Source organism: Hypanus sabinus, chromosome 3 (assembly GCF_030144855.1).
Source record: "Hypanus sabinus isolate sHypSab1 chromosome 3, sHypSab1.hap1, whole genome shotgun sequence".
In the NCBI taxonomy this organism is placed as follows: domain Eukaryota; kingdom Metazoa; phylum Chordata; class Chondrichthyes; order Myliobatiformes; family Dasyatidae; genus Hypanus; species Hypanus sabinus.
This window is the reverse complement of record NC_082708.1, coordinates 73,006,369-73,027,757: the sequence shown is the minus strand read 5'-3', so window position 1 is coordinate 73,027,757 and position 21,389 is coordinate 73,006,369. Positions and strand designations below refer to the sequence as shown.

Here is a 21,389-nt window from a genome sequence, read left to right as displayed (position 1 = left end):
AATTATACAGATAAAAGTATGTTTTATTGTACTCAAAGTTCAAAGTTCAATGTAAATTTATGATCAAAATTAGTATATTTTACCATATACTTCTTTGAGATTCAATTTCTTGCAGACATCCATAATAGAACAAAGAACTACAATAGAATCAATTAAAAACTACACACAAAGTCTGACAAAGTGCAAAAGAAGACAATCTATGCAAATACAAAAAAAACAATTAATACTGAGAACATGAGTTGCAGTGTAATAGTAATTTCAAAAACAACAAGTAAATACAACAAAACTTTACCTATAAAATCTACATCATGAACTTCAAAGTAACTGCTCAGTGAGTATTTGATAAAGGGGAATTGGCAAGTCCTTGATTCAGTTGCAGAGTCCTTGAAAGAAAGTGCATAGGCTGTGGAATTATCTCAGTGCTGAGATGAGTGAAGTTTGGATTCATAGCTGTCTTGCTCATAGAACACAGAGGGTAGTGGTCAAAGGAAATATTCCAGCTGGAGGCCCGGGTGTTCCACAGGGATCTGTACTGGGACCTCTGCTGTTTGTAATATTTATAAATGACCTGGATGAAAATGTAGATGGGTGGGTTTGTAAGTTTTCAGATGATACAGAGATTGTTGGGGATAGCATAGAAGGCAGGCAAAGATTACAGCGAGATACTGATCAGTTGCAGATATGGGCAGAGAAACAGCAGATGGAGTTTAATCTGGGAAAATGTGAAGTGTTGTACTTTGTTAGGCAAATGTAAAGAGACAGTACACTGTTCAGGGCAAGAACCTTAGTAGCTTTGATGAGTAGAGGGATCTTAAGGTTTAAGTTCATAGCTTTTTGCTAGGTGGTTAAGAAGACATGCGGTGTATTTGTCCTGATTAATCAAGGCATTGTGTTCAAAAGTCAGGAAGTTATGTTGCTGGTTTATAAAGCTCTAGTTAGGCCACATTGTCAGGGTCACGTTTTTTTTACACAGAAAATGGTGGGTGCTTGGAAGCCATTGCTTGGGGAAGTGGTAGAAGTAAATACATTAGAGACTTTTAGAGATGTTTAGATAGACACATGAATGTGAGGGGATTGTAAAGGTACAGATGTTGTGCAGACAGAAGAGATTGGTTTAATTGGCCTTTTGATTAATTTAATCGGTTCAACACAACATTGGAGTGAGTAGGGCCTGTTCCAGTGCTATACTGTTCTATGTTTTATGTTCTCTCTTCTATATTCTAAGTTATCCATACTGGTTCTGAAGCCTGAAAGTAGTAGGGTAATAACTGTTCCTGAACCTAGAGGTGCGGGGCCAAAGGCTCCAGGTAGCAGTGAAGAAGGATGGAGGAGTTTCGTGGTCATGGTGCTGCTCTCTTGCGGCAGTGCTCCTGGTAGATGTGCTCAGTGACGTGGAGGGCTTTTCCTGCGATGGATTGGTCTGTATCCACTACTTTTCATAAGCTTTTCCACTCTTGGGCATTGGTGCTTCCATGCCAGGCCATAACCAACCACTATTGTGCATGTCTGCATCTATAGGTTTGTTAAAGTTTTAGATGACATGCCAAATGTTTGCAAACTTCTAAGAAAGTAGAGGCACTGATGAGATATCTTTATAATGGTTCTTACTTGCTGGTCCCAGGACAGATCCTTCGAAATGATAATGGCAAGGAATTGAAAGTTACTGACTTATCAACCTCCAATGCCCTAATGAGGACTGGCTCATGAACCTCTGTTTTTTCCCTCCTGTAGCTCTTTGGTTTTACTAATGTTGTTGGTTTACTGAAGCTGTTTTACTGAGAAGCTGTTGTTGAGTCACCATTCAGATAGAGTTTCAATCTCCCTCCATATGTCAATCCATCACCCACCCTTGATTTGGCCAACAACAGTGGTACCTTCAGCAAGCTGTACTTAGCATCACAGTCATAAATATAAAGCAAGTAGAGCTTGGCACACAGCCTTGAGGTGCATCTGTGCTGATGGTAATGGTGAGGGAGATGTTGTTGCCAATCTGCACTGACTGGGGTCTGCAAGTTTGCATAGGTTTGCATAAGTTTGCTTAGGGCCTTGGAGCTTATTGATTACTTTTCAGGGGATGATAGAGTTGAATACTGAGCTATAGTCAATGAAGAGCATCTTGATGTATGCACCTTCACCGACCCCAGATGTTCCAGAGATGAGTGAAGAGCCAATGAAATTATATCTGCTGTTGACTTGTGATTGCAGGCAAATTGGATCGGACTCAAGTCACTTCTCATGCAAGAGCTGATATGTTTCACGATCAACCTCTCAAAGCATTTCATCACAGTGGATATAAGTGCTTCTGACCAATAGCCTTTGAGGCAGTTTATCACATTCTTCTTGGGCACCAGTATGAGTGAAGCCTGCTTGAAGCAGAGGGGTACCAGTTAAAGATGCCAGTACACACTCCAGCCAATTAATTAGCACAGGTCTTCAGAACTTGGCCAGACGCTTCCTATGGGTTCTTGCTCCTGAAGGATGCTCTCACGTCAGCCTCAGAGACTGAAATCACAGGGTCATCAGGGGCTGTGGGAGTTTGTGAAGGTGACTCCATGTTCTGTTGGTCAAAGCAAGCTTTAAAGGAATTGAGCTCATCTGGGAATGAAACCGTACTATCACATATCTTGCTTGGTTTTAGCTTTGTAGGAGGTGTTAGCATTCAAGCCATGCCACAGCTGTCGAGATCCCTCATGCTTAGTGGGTAAGTCATTCTGCACAAATGTAACGTAACTAAATGTATTTAACTCAACTAAATGAAATCAAATTAAAAAGATTCCTAGTCTTGTCAGCAGCCAGTTCTTCTCATTCATTTCAATGGGCTACTGTACCTGTGTCAAAGTGAACAAGCCCACTGGAACATAAAGTTTTCATAAGCTTGGGGTTTGATTTATCATCAGCTGCAGTTTGTTGAGAATGAAGGAGCAATATAATACACCACAATACTTGTAAGATAAACTCTTCAAGTTATATGTAAATGAATAGCACCATCTAATTTTACTCAGTCAGGAAGACCCAACAACGTCCCATCCCCCCCACCACTGTTACAATATCCAACCTTCTCTTAAGTTAAATCAAGATTTTCATCTTGACCTCTCAGTCCAGGAGATCACTCAATTTACTGATCATTCATTGCATGAAGAAACTCCTGGACATTTTTCTTTCCTCTACTCAATTTAACAAATTAATTAGAATTATTTTGCTGGGTTTTCTTCTTAGACACCAGGGCCTCTGAGGGACTGATTCATGTTTCCTCATTGAAATTGTTCGCTGATGGGCTTGATGGAGTGCCCTTTGAAGCGATGTAAAGAAATAGCTAAAGACAAGAAAACAAGGAGACCTTTTCACTTGATTTATTTTAGTTGGATCAAATGTATTTAGTTACTTTATGTGTGTGACTCTTGTTAATCTTTGAGTATTTTAATAGTTGTAATTGTCTTAACTGTTTTTATTTTAAATAGCCACAGTCTGTTTTTAAATGTTTGTGAAATTTAGAGTGACATTCACAAATATTCAGTTTCAGTGACATCTTTAACTTCCAGTGAAGTAAGGGACAGGTCATCGATGTTGAGGCAGCGGTGGCCTCTTGCACTGGAGTGAGTTCTGGGCTGACCAGGCCTCCTCTACACTAGGCCATGCTCATGTGATGGCAGTTTACTGGACCAAAGTGGAAAACATTGGAAATGTAGTCCAAGAGCAAGCAATCTGAAAATTAATGGAAGATTTGACCCAATGTTCTGGATTTAGTTTTTGAATTTCACAGAGAATCTCATTAAAATCAATTTTTGGTCTTTTCAAGGCCAAAAGCTTCAAATTTCATTTGACTTCCTCACAGATCTGACCTCTGTCAGTTCGATAGAGCATTTTAGTTTTTCTCTTGAACAACATCCATGGCTCAAACACCTTTCTTTTGCTCAGTGGGAAGAGTTTAAAAGCCATGGTTATGGTGTTGTACAGAGCAGAAACAGACTACTTTTGGTCCACAACAACATTCAACCTTCGCATTATAATGGCCAAGTCACCTACCAACACACCTCTTAGTGATGCGGCAATAAACCAGAGCTCTTGAAAGAAATGTGTGCGGTCACAGGGGTTGAACATGAACGTCCACACAGGCAGTAGTGGGGGTCGGAACTGAGGAGGCAGTAGAGCTGTGAAGCAATGGCTCTGCCAGCTGCACCACTGTATTGCAAAAGGAGCAATATTGAAACTATGGTCTGCCTGGCTTGAATACAGAGATTGTGGTCTGTGTGGTTCAGCATTAACCAGTTTGTAGTCTGTATGCATTATCTTACAATTCCTTCTGGAAAGACTTGCACCTGTGGATATTGAAAGACAAGTGTGTTTAGTTCGGCTGTGATGTCTCCTTGTGATGAAAGAGCTCCCAAAATTCAGTGCCTTGACTTATAATACTGAGTGGTTATTTATGGATGTCATGAAACCACATCCCAGGTGCAGAAAAATGCATAGCTGTTAAAAAGTAATGAAAAAAAGAAAGTGGAAAGCAGCAGTTCTCAGCCATAATAATACATATTCAGTTGAATCACTGAAATTAATAATAAAAAGATTGCAAGCTCCTGTCAAATTTAAGTAACTACATTTTGATCATTCTATACTTTAAGGGATTAAACACTTCCCAATAAAACATAATGTTAACCAGTACACGTGTCAAAACCTGCACTTCTTGTTGTAAGTGCCAGCAAGCAGTAAAAAAATCCTCACATCACTTGTAATGAGGTATAAACGGCAAATGGCTCACTTCAAAGAAATACCATTAGCAATGCATCACTCAGTACACAACTTCCTAAGTGCTCCTTCTTTACCCGTATCAACAGTTTTCTCGTTCAATTCCTTTGTCCATGTCTTAGATCTCTTACTCATGTGGAATTAAACAACAAACAAGAAAGACCAGTTTTCCTCACTGCATTAAAATATGATTTTCATACCAGTATGATATAAAACCAAAGACCTATGGAATGTTATCAATCTGACATGTGGGAAAATAAATATCAGACCACAAAAGTATCATCTCAAAGTCAACCGGTGAACTAACATCTCCCATTTCTAAGCAAATGATTGCTTTGCAAGCAATGGACAGACTATGTGGCCTACTGCCCCTGCCCAGAGATGCCAACCATATTAAACTACACTCTTGGTCCAGGTGTGGATGGCGTATCTTGCTAATCTTCTGCATTGGGACTTCTAGCTAAATGGTTCACGCAGCATCCAACAATGCAAAGAGGAAGCCCTCATTCCTGAAAGTTTTCTGACAACCTTTGGCATTTGCTTTGATCTCAGATCTGCCAACTGTGAAAGCAATTTGCTGTTTTTGTCATTTTTAAATGTCTTTGAGTTAAAATTACTAACATCCTTTTGAAACTAAAAGATAAATAAAAAGCTTAAAACAGTTACAAATAATTAAACAATACAGTAAATCAAAATTGCTTTAATTCAGTACCTTAACTTCCCCTCTGCCTTCTAATTCTTTGCCTTACAATCCTCAGTGAAGTCAATGGTGCTCTGTGTCTGATGCCAGGTTCAAGCAGGTCCAGTATGTAAAAGGCAATTCCCCAGCAAAACATACAAAAGCCAGATGAACTCAGCAGGTCGGCCCAAAACGTTGACTGCAGGGTCCTGACGAAGGGTCTCGGCCCAAAACGTTGACTGCAGTCCTGACGAAGGGTCTCAGCCCGAAACTTTGACTGCTCATTTCAACGAATTCAAATTGAATTCGTTATTCATACTAACGAATCTCAATAGGACTGAGATCCACTGCTAAGAGTCCAGCAATAGAGCAGACTGCCAGACTTGGTCCTCGGAATATGTCAGTGATTATCCCAACTTCTGTGTTTGACAACACTTGTGGGTATCTGGGATACACTGTTGGTTACCATAAGTGTCAAAATGCCAGTTGTTCAATACGGCAATGCTGGCTATTGTTAGTGCTGACATCTGGCATTTTGATTTCAAGTGGTATCCTTCTGGACAAAAAATGGCCAATATTTTTAGAGATCATAATTAAATTTCTCCCAGAGATTAAATTTGAAAGACCTTGTGTACACATTAAAATAGCTACGCTAAAATAGCTGATCTTAACCAGGATGTGCAAGAGAGTTGTGTAACTGTCCTGCACAGTCTGGCTTTGGGACATGGTGAGAATTTCCACTCCTGATTACTTCCAGTGTCTTAAATGAAAAATGTTTGTATTTTCTGTTGGATAATTGAGTGTTGGGTGAGAACATGACTTTCATAAAATGTGTTTGGACTGCTGCTATTGACTGCTGCTATTCTCAAGGTTCTCTACTAAAAGCATGTTATTTAGTTCTGCAGCCTTTCAATACCAACTGTTCCACTTTATATATGAAGGGTGGCAACTTCGGCAAATTGCCTGTATACCAGCAGTGTTTATGGAAACTCTGCCCCATTATGAGTCATAGTGTTCATAAAGGAAGGATATGGAGCAAGATAATAGAGAAACACCAAGGGACAAAAAAAGAGAGATAACAAGCATTACGATACCCTTGAAAATTATGGCATCTTAACATTTCTCTGTTTCAGTAAGGCAAAATTCCTCCTGATCAGAAAGCCTAATAAATCTTTCGAGATTCGGTTTGGATCCCGCAAGCCTTTTTATGGGTTGTAGGGGCACTTTCATGTGCTAATGAGGCCTGGTGGCACCCATCCCTCTCCAGGCCAGACCACAGCCAATATCCTCCAACTTGGTGGCTTGTTCTGGTCTCAAACACATGATCATTGTAGTTCTTCGGGGAACTCATCCACCCTGGCCAGTGACTTCGTTGACGAGGTCCTTCGCCCAGTGGTGGTGTGCTAACACCACCCCCTCACGTTGTTTAGCCACCCAGCTGAAGCGGTGTAGTGGTGTGTGCACTTGGAGGCAGACGTGAGAGATTTAGGAGATGCCTGAGGACCAGTGACGCCCTTCCACCCTATGAGGTAGAGTGCAGCTGCCAGACATTATACGTACTGTGGCGACCCATTTCCTGGCGCATCCGAACCGACTCACAATTAGATAGCCTACGGGGGTTTGCGAGCACAGAGCTTTGGAGCCTATGCGCCATGGGGGGCCGGTTGAGGGAGGCTTAAAGGTGAGGCTGAAGTTTTCGAATAAAGTTTTTTTCCTTCGACTGCAGTTACCGACTCCGTGTTGTAATTTTAGCGCTGCGTGTAGCACACCGCTACAATTGCTGACCCCGACGGTCCAAACGATTTTTGGACCAGAAATGACCGACGCCGCCTCTGTTCATGCGGTTTCGTTGAAACTGCCGGGTTTCTGGACACAGCGCCCGGACCTATGGTTCCAGCAAGCCGAAGCCCAATTCCACGTTCGCCAGATCACCTCAGAAGACACACGCTACTACTACGTGGTGAGCTCCCTCGACCAGGACACAGCGGCCCAGGTCGCGGAGTTCGTACAGTCGCCCCCGGCAGACGGCAAGTACACGGAATTCAAAGCCCTGCTCCTCAGGACTTTCGGACTCTCACGGTGTGAGCGGGCTGCCCGTTTACTGCACCTGGATGGCTTGGGCGACAGACCTCCATCGGCTTTAATGAATGAGATGTTGTCTCTGGCCGACGGACACACACCCTGCCTCATGTTTGAGCAGGCATTCCTGGAGCAGCTGCCCGAGGACATACGCCTGCTGCTGTCCGACGCGGATTTCAGTGACCCCCGGAAGGTGGCAGCCCGGGCGGACTTGCTGTGGAATGCCAAAAAGGTGAGCGGGGCGTCCATCGCACAGATCTCCCAGCCACGCTCCCAGCAGCAAACCAGTCCAGGCCCGGCCGCAGAGCCCGCCAACCCCCGGCCCAATGAACACTGGTGCTTCTACCACCAGCGGTGGGGCGCAGAAGCCTACCGTTGTCGCCCACCCTGCAAGTTCCTGGGAAACGCCAGGGCCAGCCGCCGCTGATGGCTACGGCGGCTGGCCATCGGGATAGCCTCCTGTATGTGTGGGATAGAAGGTTGGGACGCCGGTTTTTGGTCGATACTGGTGCTGAGATCAGCGTTTTACCTCCGAAGAGTTACGACACCTGCAGCAGGGCACCGGGTCCCCCCCTGAGGGCCGTGAATGGCAGCACAGTAAGGACCTATGGCACCCGTCAGGTGCAGCTACAGTTCTGCTCCAGCCAGTTCACGTGGGACTTCACACTGGCCGCCGTAGCCCAACAGCTTCTGGGTGCGGATTTTTTGTGGGCTCACAGCCTACTGGTCGACCTGCCCAGGAAGAGACTGGTACACGCCGAGACCTTTCAGACGTTCTCCCTGGGTGCAGCCCAGTTGCCAGCCCCTCACCTCGGCTCCATCACGCTGTCCGACAACGACTTCACCAGGGTCCTGGCGGAGTTCCCATCGGTTCTGGCACCGCAGTTCACAGCGGCCATGCCCAGGCACGGCGTACAGCACCACATCCCGACCCAGGGCCCACCCCTCCACGCCCGCGCTCGGCGGCTTCCCCCGGACAAGCTCCGACTGGCGAAGGAGGAGTTCCAGAGGATGGAGGGATTGGGGATCATCCGGCGGTCCGACAGCCCATGGGCCTTCCCCCTGCACATGGTGCCCAAAGCGACGGGGGGCTGGAGACCGTGCGGCGACTACCGCAGGCTGAACAAGGCTACCACACCGGACCGCTACCCTGTGCCGCACATTCAGGACTTTGCAGCAAACCTGCACGGTGCACGGATCTTCTCCAAGGTAGATCTCGTCTGAGGGTACCATCAAATCCTGATGCACCCTGACGACGTCCCCAAAACGGCTCTCATCACCCCTTTCGGCCTTTTCGAGTTCCTCCGCATGCCGTTCGGCCTGAAGAATGCCGCACAGACATTCCAGCGGTTAATGGACGCGGTGGGACGGGACCTGGACTTAGCGTTCATCTACTTGGATGACATCCTCATAGCCAGCAGCAGTCGTCAGGAGCATCTGTCCCACCTCCGTCAACTCTGCGCCCGACTGAGTGAGTACAGTCTTACAATCAACCCCGCCAAATGCCAGTTCGGACTCGATACCATTGACTTCCTGGGCCACAGGATTACTAAAGACGGGGCAACCCCTCTGCCCACTAAGGTAGATGCGGTCCGCCTCTTTCCCCGACCCACCACGATCAAAGGCCTTCAGGAATTCGTAGGTATGGTCAATTTCTACCGCCGCTTCCTCCCTTCAGCTGCCCGGATCATGCGCCCCCTGTTCGCCCTGTTGTCGGGTCCGAGCAAGGACATTACCTGGGACGAGGAGTCCGCCGCCGCTTTCGTTCAAACGAAGGAAGCTTTGGCGGACGCCGCAATGCTAGTACATCCCAGAATGGATGCCCCTACCGCCCTCACAGTGGACGCATCAAACACGGCAGTCGGTGGGGTACTGGAGCAACTCATCACAGGTCGCTGGCAACCCCTGGCGTTTTTCAGCAAACACCTGCGACCACCCGAGCTTAAGTACAGTGCTTTCGACCGGGAACTGTTGGCGCTCTACCTGGCAATCCGGCATTTCAGGTACTTCGTAGAAGGTTGGCCCTTCACCGCGTTCACGGACCACAAACCGCTTACCTTTGCGTTTACGAAAGCGTCCGACCCCTGGTCGTCCCGCCAGCAACGCCACCTGTCCTACATCTCTGAATACACGACGGATGTCCGGCACGTCTCGGGTAAGGACAATGTCGTGGCGGATGCGCTCTCTCGCCCTACCGTTCATGCCCTTTCCCAAGGGGTAGACTTTGAGGCACTGGCAGAGGCGCAGCAGGCGGATGAGGAGATTCTGAGTTACAGAACCGCAGTCTCCGGTTTGCAGCTCCAGGACCTCCCCATGGGCCCAGGTGAGAGGACCCTACTCTGTGACGTCGCCACCGGCCAGCCCCGTCCAGTCGTCCCGACAGCATGGCGGCGCCGCGTTTTCGACTCCATTCATAACTTGGCGCATCCCTCCATCCGGACAGTTGTCCGGATGGTTTTCAGCAGGTTCGTTTGGCACGGACTCCGCAAACAGGTCAGTGAATGGGCCAAAACGTGCATGCACTGCCAGACGGCCAAGGTGCAGCGGCACACCAAAGCCCCACCGCAGCAGTTCCATCCCGCCCACCGGCGTTTCGACCACATTCATGTGGATATTGTGGGCCCCCTGCCAGTGTCGCACGGAGCGCGGCACCTCCTGACTATCGTGGACCGGTTCACAAGATGGCCAGAGGCGGTCCCGCTCACCGACACCACCTCCGAATCTTGTGCCCGAGCCCTGCTCGCCACCTGGATATCTCGCTTTGGTGTACCAGCCCACATTACCTCCGACAGAGGCACCCAGTTCACCTCCAGCCTGTGGTCAGCTATGGCCAGCCTTTTGGGGACTCAGCTGCACCACACAACTGCCTACCACCCACAGTCGAACGGGCTAGTGGAGCGTTTCCACCGTCAGCTGAAGTCGGCCCTCATGGCCCGCCTGCGAGGAGCCAACTGGGCGGACGAGCTTCCCTGGGTCCTACTCGGCATCCGCACAGCGCCCAAGGACGACCTGCACGCCTCGTCGGCCGAGTTGGTATACGGCGCGCCCCTGGTCGTCCCCGGGGAGTTCCTACCAGCCCCAAGGGGGCAAGAGGAAGAACCCGCAGCAGTCCTGGGCAGACTACGCGAGAAGCTCGGTAACCTGGCCCCCATACCCACTTCACAGCACGGGCGGCACCCGACCTGCGTACCCAAAGACCTACAGAACTGTAAGTTTGTGTTTGTACGAAGGGGCAGGCATCGGCCGCCACTGCAGCGGCCATACGAGGGGCCGTTTATGGTGCTCCGGAACAACGGGTCCACGTTCGTGCTGGACTTTGGGGGGAAAGAGGAGGTTTTCACGGTGGACCGTCTCAAACCGGCCCATGTGGACCTGGCGCAACCGGCCGAGTTTCCGGCGCCTCGGCGCAGAGGCCGACCTCCCAAGCAGGTTCCGGCCCAGACTGTGGACATTGGGGGGTGTATCGCCGGTTCTGGGGGGGGGTTATGTGGCGACCCATTTCCTGGCGCATCCGAACCGACTCACAATTAGATAGTCTACATGGGTTTGCGAGCACAGAGCTTTGGAGCCTCTGCGCCACGGGGGGCCAGTTGACAGAGGCTTAAAAGTGAGGCTGAAGTTTTCGAATAAAGTTTTTTTCCTTCGACTGCAGTTACCGACTCCGTGTCGTAATTTTAGCGCTGCGTGTAGCACACCGCTACAGTACTACCTTTATCCAGAGCTCCCTACATCCCCTTCTTGGATTATCAAACTGTATTAACTACCTCCTGTAGAAGCTATTAAGTTTTAAGAAGATGCTCTAAAATGTAAAGTAACTATCTATTATTTTCTCTGCTTAGCAAGCCTCAAAAATGACTCAATCTGAGCTATATCAAGTTTTTACCTTTTCTATTTCAGACTTGAAACAGGGATGAGAGTGGCAACTGCAACAGGTAGCAATCCATGGAGTACAGGCAACAGGAACAAGTCACCAGTAGCAGCTGATCCTAACCAGGAAATCTAAGATAACCGTTGTTCGCAGTAAGAGTATAATGGCATGCTTCTGTGGTGTCCATTGTCACATCAATGTTTCTGAATGATCACATTTATCTGAGAACTCCCTGTCCAAGTAATGCTGTTGATTCAGGTTATTCTAAATGAATTGTCCCTCATCAGTCAAAGGCTCAGACTAACTTTCCCTCTGGGTAATCTTATCCTGGTCCAATTCTCCAGTCAACTCATTACTTTGAGTCTGTTTCTCGAATTTATGTTGGTGTCACAAGCACACAAGCTCTTTTGCAATTAACACATATTATCTTGCTTTCTTCACATGGTGCAGTGGAATAAACCTGTACCAAATCCACCCAGGCAGACACCAAAATAGTCAACACTGTCAACCCATGACACCTGAAAATTCTCTTTTATCCTTATGCATGTTGTCCTCTGTTATTGCAAACTCCTTTCAGGAGTTAAAGTATTTCCATTCAGAACCATGGTGTTATATCACACAAACTTTGCCTAATCCCCTTAGCAGTCAATATTTGCTTGATTCACCCGAACTGCTTTTCTCTTCCCAAGTGGGTCTCATATTTAAATATTCATCTCTTCTGACAGCCTAAATTTATGCTTAACTGTTAATCTCTGCTCATAATCCACTCGTAACTTTCCTCATCAGGTGAATTGCTATTATGTTCCATTTTCATTGACATTGATGCATCCCTTTCTCAATGTTGATCACCACATCATTGCTTCGGGGGATATTCATTGAACTGTTTATATTCATTGAACTGTTATGCTGGATTTTATTCACTTCCCAAAAGGTTTACAGTAGCCATCAAACCATTGTTATTTATCACCACGCTGTTGGAACTACAGCCAATAACTCTGGTTTGCTTGCATCTGCAAACTGGAAACAACTTGGTGCCCACCTGCTGGGTGATGTATTTGTTCAGGGCCAATTCTTCACCAGCAGTTACTATCTTCACACCAATCCCTTGCTGCTTCCCTACCACGCTTGAGTTATTTCCTCGATCAGCAAAGTGCCCTAAGTGTACTGTCCTTCTCATCACCATTCTCATCTACAGCTCTTCAGAATATGACTTGATCATGCAGTGTGTATTTGGAATAGTGGTTGAGGCGGGCACACTGGTAACATTTATAAGCCATATACATATGGATATGGACAGGGGAAGTTCAGGGGGCTTCACGGCAAACACAAGTAGATGGGACTAACTCACAATGCAAAGTTGTCATGGACGAGTTAGGCCAAAGAGCATGTGTTTATGCTGTGTGACTACGACACTCTGTGTACTGTATCCTACCAGTACCGTTCCATTTCCTTGTCACTTGAGTCTAACGGAAATAGGATCTTCACCAGAAATAACTTTCTTGAAGGACTAGGTGCCCCTCTCCGATGTACCCCCACCCTGCAACAATTACAACATTGGACCTGTACAATGGAGGTTCTGAGACCAAGAGGTTCCTACAACTCGTTCTCAATATTATAAGACCATAAGACTATAAGACATAGGCACAGAATTAGACCATTCAGCCTATTGACTCTGCTCCACCATCTCATCACGGCTGATTTATTATCCCTCTTAACCACATTCTCCTGCCTTCTCCCCATAACCTTTGATCTGCTGACTAATCAAAAACCTATCAACCAATTTAAATTTACCTGAACATTTGGACTTCACAGCTGTCTGTGGCAATGGATTTCACAGATTCACTACCCTCTGGCTAAAGAAATTCCTGCTCATCTCTGTTCTAAATGGATGTCCCTTTATCCTGAAGATGTGCCCTCTGGTCCGAGACTCATTCACTATAGGAAACAGCCTCTCCATATCCACTCTGTCTAGGCCTTTCAATATTCACTAGGTTTCAATTCGATTCTCCCTCTCCATTCTCCTAAACACCAAGGAATACAGGCCCAGAGCCATCAAATGCTCCTCATGCATTAACCCTTTCATTCCCAGAATCATTCTTGTGTACCTTCCTCTACTGGACTCTCTTCAATGCTAGTACATGTTTTCTTAGAAAAGGTAAAATTGCTAACTATACTCCAGGTGCAGTCTAACTAATGCCTTACAAAACCTCAATATTACATCCTTGATTGTATATTCTAGTACTCTTTAAATGATTGCACTTGCCTCCCTTACCACCAGCTCAACCTGCTAGTTAACCTTTGGGGAATCCTGCATGAGGACTCCCAAGTCCCTTTGCACCTCTGATTTTTGAATTTCCTCCCCATTTAGAAAATAGTCTATGCCTTTATTGTTTCCACCATACCTCTCCCTACACTATATTCCATCTACCACTTCTTTGCACATTCTCCCAATCTGTCTAATTCCTTCTGCAGATCCCTTCTTCATCAGCATTATCTGCCCCTCCACTTGTCTTTGTATAATTTACGAACTTGGCCACAAAGCCATCAATTCAAATCATTGACATGTAACGTGAGAAAAAGCAGTTCCATTACCAACTCCTGAAGAACACCACTAGTCACTGGCAGTCAACCAGAAAATGCACCTTTTATTCATACTCTTTGTCTCCTGCCAGTCAGCCAATCTTCTATCCATAGTAGTATCTTTCCTGTAATAACGGGTTCTTATCTTGTTAAGCAGCCTCATGCGTGGCACCTTGTCAAAGGTCTTCTGAAAATCCAAGTGGACAACTTTCACTGATTTTACTATGTCTATCCTGTCTGGTATTTCCTTAAAGAATTCCAACAGATTTATCAGGCAAGATTTCCCCTTAAGAAAACCATGCTGACGTTGGCCTATTTTATCATGTGTCTCCATGTACTTCGAAATCTTATCCTTAATAATAGACTCCAACATCTTCCCAACCACTGAAGTCAGGCTCAGTGAACTATAATTTCCTTTCTTCTACATCTCTCCTTTCTTAAAGAGTGGAGTGATATTTGCAATTTTTCAGTCGTCTGAAACCATTCCAGAATCTAGTGGTTCTTGAAAGATCATTACTAATGCCTCCACGATCTCTTCAGCTAACTCCCTCAGAACTCTGATGTGTAGTCCATCCGGTACAGGTGACTTATCGACTACCTTCATACCGTTCGGCTTCCCAAGCAGCTTCTCCTTAGTAATAGTATCTACACTCAATTCTACCTCCTGAAACACTCAGGTTTCTGGCATACTGCTAGTGTCTTCCACAGTGAAAACTGATGCCAAATACTTATTAAGAACAATCAATATCCAAAAAACAACAAACTGTACAATACAAAAAGAAAGGGAAAATAATAATAATTAAATAAATAATCAATAAATATTGAGAACATTGGATGAAATGTCCTTGAAAGTGAGTTTATATGTTATGGAAAAACTTCAGTGATGAAGTTGAATGAAGTTATCTCCTCTAGTTCAAGAGCCTGATGGTTGATGGATAATAACTGTTCTTGAACCTGGTGGTGTGGGTTTCTGAGGCTCCTGTACGTCCTTCCTGATGGCAGCAATGAGAAGAGATTATGGCCTGGGCGGTGGGATCCTTGATGATGGATGCTGCTTTCCTGCAACTGGGCTCCATGTAGATGTGCTCAATGGTGGGATGGGCTTTACCCATGATATTCTTCGCCTCATCCACTACTATTTGTAGGCATTTCTGTTCGGAAGCAATGGTGTTTCCATACCAGGCCAGTCAATATACCCTCCACTGCACATCTATAGAAGTCTGTTAAAGCTTTAGATAATATACTGAATCTTCATAAATTTCTAAGCAAGTTGAGGTGCTGCCATGCTTTCTTCATAATTGCACTTATGTGCTGGGCTAAGGACAGATCCTCTAAAATGATAATTCCGAGGAATTTACAGTGTTGACCCTCGCCACTTCTGATCCCCCGATGAGGACTGGCACATAGACCTCTGGTTTCCTCCTCCTGAAGTCAATAATCTGCTGCTTTGCCTGACTGATATTGAGTGAAAGGTTGTTGTTGTGGCACCACTCAGCTAGATTTTCAATCTTCCTCCTATATGATGATTTGTCACCAAATTTGATTCGTCCAACAACAGTGGTGTCATCAGCAAACTTAAATATGGATTGTAGCGATGCTTAGCCTCATTGTCATAAATATTAAATGAGTAGAACAGAGGGCTAAGCACGTTCACATTTCAATTTTCTTTCTTAATGACTTTTTAGTTGCTTTCTGTCGGTTTTTAAAAGCTTCCCAAACCATACTAATTTTTGCAATATTAAATGCCCTCTCTTTTCCTTTTATACTCTTTTTGACTTCTCTTGTTAACTATGGTTGTGTCATTCACCCTGTAGAACACTTCTTTTTTGGGATGTATCTATCTTGCACCTTCTGAATTGCTCCCATGAACTCCAGCCATTGCTGTTCTGCTCTAATCCATGCTAGTGTCCTCTTCCAATCAACTTTGGCCAACTCCTCTCTGTTGCCTCTGTAATTCCCTTTACTCCACTGTGATACTGATACATCTGACTTTATCTTCTCCCTCTCAAACTGCAGGTGAATTCTGTTGTGTTATGATCGCTGCCTCCTAAGGATTCCTTTACCTTAAGCTCCCTAATCAAGACTGGTTCATTACATACATCTAATCCAGAAATGCCTTTGCCCTGGTAGGCTCAGCCACAAGCTTCTCTAAAAAGCCATATTATTTATTTATTTTTTTATTATTATTTGCTTTGTTGGTTCTGCACAGTTTGTCTTCTTTTGTGCATTGCTTGCTTCTCAGTCTTTGTTTTTATTTTGTGCTTCATTGATTCTATTGCATTTCTTTGTTCTGCTGTGAATTTGTGCAAGGAAATGAATCTCAGGGTAGTACTTGATATATACATACTTTGGTAATAAATTTATATTAAACTTTGTACTTTGACAATGCCCCTGATTCTGGCAAGATCGTCCCCTTTTGTACTTTTAATGACTTGCAGCCTTCTTGCCTTTTGCACAGGTGACCTAATGGTTTCTACTGAAGCTGCTTCAGACTTGACTCAGACTTGATAAAGAAGATAACCATGCTGTCATTACTATCTCCCTGATTTCACCATGGATTTGTGCCTGGGCAAAACTGCCTCATATTTTGAAATGCCATCTTTATATTGATAGATTTTCTACATAGCCACTCCATTGTTAAATCCACAAAGTTCTGAAGGGCAATAGATTAAAATATATGCCTTAAATGTCCTTGCTATATTCTTGTACAACACATTAGCCATAGCCTGTGGCATTAGTAGGTTCACCAACATATTATACTGTATATTTCCAGTGTCACCACTTTTTGTATTCAGCTCTGTCTGTCTCTTCACCCAGGAACTGACAACAGCTCAACAGCAACATTTCACTCCATTCCACACACAGGACAATAGCCTAAGTCTGATTGTCCCCTTTGAACTTGCTAACATATCTAATATGTCAACCACCATCAGGGAAACCTTTTCTCTGTTGCTTTCCCATCAGATTATTGGATGGCTATTCCCCCAATAATATCTGAAAATTTGTACCAACCTAGTGTCTGTAACCACTTTACCATTGCTACTTATGATGTCAAACAATGGAGGAGTATCTATTATAGATCATCCATTATTGAAGGCAGCAAGCAGGTAGCTGCAACTTCTGCTCCAACCAATGATCAAAAGTCAAAAAAAATTTCAAACCATCCTACAGTTCCAGGAACTGAAAAGTATGAGTAATTATCCAAAGATTCAATCTTCAACACTCAGGTAATTATATGCACTTTACTCTTGACAAAAGAACTGGCATGACTAAATACAAGGTCGGTCATCCTAAACGTATTACTTCATGCTGTATCTGTTGTAATTGTGCTCAAAGTATTTAGTTGCTATATTTCAGCTCTGCAAAAATAATGGTTTGGGCTTCATGCTAGCTGGAGAAAGTGAGCATGATGGTCCTCACTGGTCTATACTGTACATATGGCTTGTTCCCTCTCTACATCTATATCAGTCTATTCCTCCAGTACCATCCTTCTCAGCAAGGTAAATCTTTGAACAAGCTCCTCCCCACCTTTTAACTCCAGCTACGATAGATTTCTCCCTCAAACCCTGAGCCATCTACTGACCTCTACCGCCCCTGACACCAGCCATAACTTCTCTCTAATCGTCGCATCACTCAGCTTCGATTCCTGCCATTCGTTCCTGGATTAATTCTTGATCACTCATCTTTCTTTCCTTTGTTTAGTGCTCCCCAACATGGTCAATTGCTCCTTTTTTTTCAAATTTGTTGCTATTTTTCAACAGAATGAACAACCTAGCTTTTATCTTCAGTCCTCTGCAACTCTAGTCCCTTCTCTCAAAGTCACTGTCATTAACTGTGTCAAGTGAAATATAATTCAAATCTTTTCACATTGGTTTCTTGATCTTGTACTAGATTGCCCTTCTCAGAGTCACTGGTGATAATATTTGTGTCTGGGGTTTTGTGTCCTCTTCAACAGTGGTGAAATAAAGAACACATGGAATTATACCAATTAAATTGTTTCATACCTGCAACAGCAAATGCTAGAATATTTCTAGTTCCTCAAAGGTGTATGCCAGAACAAAACATATACATTTCATTCTGGTTATCAGATAGACATCTGAGTCTTTCAAAGAGTGCTAAGCATGTGACAGGCTCTTTAGTTAATACATTTAGGTCTAATATCAATTGATTTTTTTAAAAATGAGGGTATAATGGGACTTGGAACAACGGGGTAGGTAAGATGTGTGCTAGAATGGTGTGGGAGAGACGTGAATGAATGAAGTTAGAACTCAAATCAACCATGATGATTCACTGGTGAAAACATTCAAAGAGCCTCATCCCAAATTCTCTCCTCCTATCTAGCAAGATTTCTTGAGCAACATATGCCTAGCCTCCTGACTTCAGTCTACAGGCAGCTGAGCATCTTGACTACCAATAAAAGACTGCAGATGCTGACTTCCTGTGACAAAAGCTGAAAAAGTTGGAAATGGTAAGTAGATCAAGCAACATATGACTCCATACCAGTTTTTTTATTATGTTGGCAATTAATATCCAATTTCAAGGTTAAGCATACATTGTAAAAAATGTTCTTATTGTTTTGGGCAATCATCTTCGAGTGTAGCAATTTTTTGTGTTCTAAATTATCTTCTTTAGGTTGAATACTGATTCATGAGTTTGTACAATATTCAAAAAACAATATGATCTGGCAGTTTACAGCCCCAAGATTCTGTTTATTCAATACACCAGTGGAAGGTTTGATGAAATGCCCGCAACCCAGCCTCAGCTCTGTGACAAGGACTCTCTGCTCCAGCTTCTGCATCTTACTATCAGTTATTTAGATACTGGGCAGGCAAAGGCCAATTGAAATTTAAAAGCCTGAGCCTTTAGAAATGGTTCCTAGTGCTTAGTGATAGCAGTTTGCAACATCCTGCAATGTATTTCACCCCCAGATGTTTTTTTCTCTGTGACCATCTCCATGGTACTACTTTAGCAAGGATTCATTTCTGTCCACAGGAGCCTGTCCATTTCTGATCTGCCCTCCTCCTACTCTCCAGAGGTAATGTTTAGCTCAAGTCAAGGTTATGTTCTTTTCCACTTCAGTTTTTCATTGCTGAATTGACCTTTGGCTTAGTTCATAAGCATGAAATGTTTTTCAAAATTAATGGTATTCAGTTTAACCTTTTTTTTACCAGTGCTTGTTTCCTAACTGTGATTCTTCCACATTACTGCCCAACATTCAGGTGCAGTTGAGTCAGAATTTCCTGCCGCTCAACACTAGCAATATGGAATCCTTCATGTTCAGAAGCTCAAGAACACATTTGCCATCCTTTCCTTGGTTATCCACTCACACTTGCTCTGATGGTATGTAATCTTCATATGTTTGTCAGCTGTGGATTTAACCACTAACACTCATTGACTCTTGTATCAAGATCCCAACTAACACAATTTTAAAACAAAATTATTGAATTTATTCTAAACACAAGAGATTAGAAGCCAAGTATGTGCAGCCTACTTCACGTGTTGGTCCTCAAACTCAGGTATATTCGAAATGCAAAGTCAGTCCTCCAGAATCAGCATCTTTCCTGAGATGAAATGTACAATTCAAACTGAATATTTACCAGATTCTTTAGAATTGAGGTTCCAGTACAAGCTGCTTGATCACATCCAGCCAGGTCAATTCTGATTCAGTTCGGTTTAATTTGGTAGCAGCGCCACATGAGAGAAAACAGGTCTTTGCTCCATGGAGACTGTGCTCTGATCACTTTCGCTAATTCTGTTGTTGATGCTGCATCTACAGCCTATAGGTTAGGGACACTGACGTCCTGTCATTTGTCGCAGCCCCCGTTTAGCAGCTATGTGCCTTATGATTCAGCTGGCCCTGAGGCTATCGAAGCACTGAGTTCTCATTGAAATTCACTGTAAAGGCTATCGACTTAAATACCTAAGCATCAAGAGCTCACACGAAGTTTATTTTATTCCAAGACTCTTCCTGGAAATCTTTGTAACCATTTTTGCAGCCCAGCAAGCATGTAGTCCACCCTCCCTCCCCAAAAATCAGTTTATGTCTTTCCTAAACACCATATTTTTGAAGCAGTATTTAATGCTGAGGACTGGGAGATGGTTTTCAATTTCCTTCTTCTTAGGCACCACTCAGGAGCGAGGACAACTTCCTTCCAACAGTTCTGAGAAGAAGGTGACACCTGAGCATGAAATCTTATAAGGTGGGATGGCTATTTCATACCGCACGGTCCTGAAAGAGTGAAGTCTTAGTCCAATGACAAAGAGATCCAAGATGACTGACCAAGCAATGTCTATGCTGTATGTGTTTGTTTATGTACACATACTCACACAAAACAAACACAAAAAACACTCTGATAACACATTCACATAAGTTGCAGTGTATGTACAATCTTGCCCACACTCTCTTCCTCAGAGCCCCTGCCTCATCCTTCTACCATAAATCACTCCCTCATGTTGTACCCTCCTTCTTCCCTCCCTGGCTCTTTTCTTCCTTTGCTAACTGCCTCCCTCAGTCTCCTTTCCTTTTTCATCTTCATCCAGTTGATCTTTCACCACCCACCCACTGGCCTCCACTCACCCTCCCTCACTGTAATTCTCAAACCTTGTTTTTTCCCAATGCCCGTCTTCCTTTCCAGGTCTGGTCCCTGACAGCAGATCATCACAATATTGTCGTCACAGCACCTGCTCTCTGAGCTAGTCTGGAAGCCCCTAACCTAAACACAGAGTACACGACAATAAAACAATACACAACAGGGTGACTTACCTCAAAGAAATTAAATCTAAATCACATTTTTAACACATATTCCACTCATTGGCATTTTAAAGCAATTTTATCTTTCCTGTTTCGACACTGAACTATCTACTTGGTCAGATCACCACAAGCTCCGATAGGAGGCGAAATTTTGTGGAGTACATTAAAGAAGGAAAAGCTTAGGGAGGGAATGCTAGTGCATAGGACTCAGGTAGCAGAAGGCATAGTTGCTAACAACTGAGTGTTTTAAAATAGCAGATGCTCCAGAAGGCAGAATCAGAAGTATACGGAGGTCCTGGATTTGCAAAGCTGGGAAGGTCGCAGGCATAGGGTTGAGCGATTACACCGAGTTGGAGACAAGAGTAAGAAGTTCTAAACTGAAGTGTTTTTAAACAAGAGGCAATGTGTATCATTGAGCTTGGGAGAGAATGGGTGAAACTTCTTGCCCTATCTCCACCGGCCAGCTGGCAGGTTTTGCTTTATAGCTGGTTTAGAATTTGCTTGGTGAGATCAATCATGACTGCAGTTTCCACAGAAGCAGAAGGAGAAGCTGGCACAACAGAATTGTCCAATATAAAACAGAACATAACATGTGCAATATAAAACAATTGTTACATTCTCCTTTACACTCTTGTACTGAAAATGACATTAAACAGTCTGGAATCTTGAATCTTAAATTATTAGCCATT

At 44.2% G+C, this 21,389-nt stretch overlaps 1 long non-coding RNA gene across 1 annotated transcript in view; it reads right to left on the bottom strand.

Annotated features, from left to right (window-relative positions):
* Nucleotides 1–19,711, bottom strand: part of LOC132391449 (uncharacterized) — a 28,077-nt gene extending 8,366 nt beyond the window's left edge. The window contains exon 1 of the long non-coding RNA XR_009511212.1: nt 19,547–19,711. This is a non-coding gene — a long non-coding RNA (uncharacterized LOC132391449). The remainder of the gene's footprint in view (nt 1–19,546) is intronic.
* Nucleotides 19,712–21,389: the final 1,678 nt, after the last annotated feature.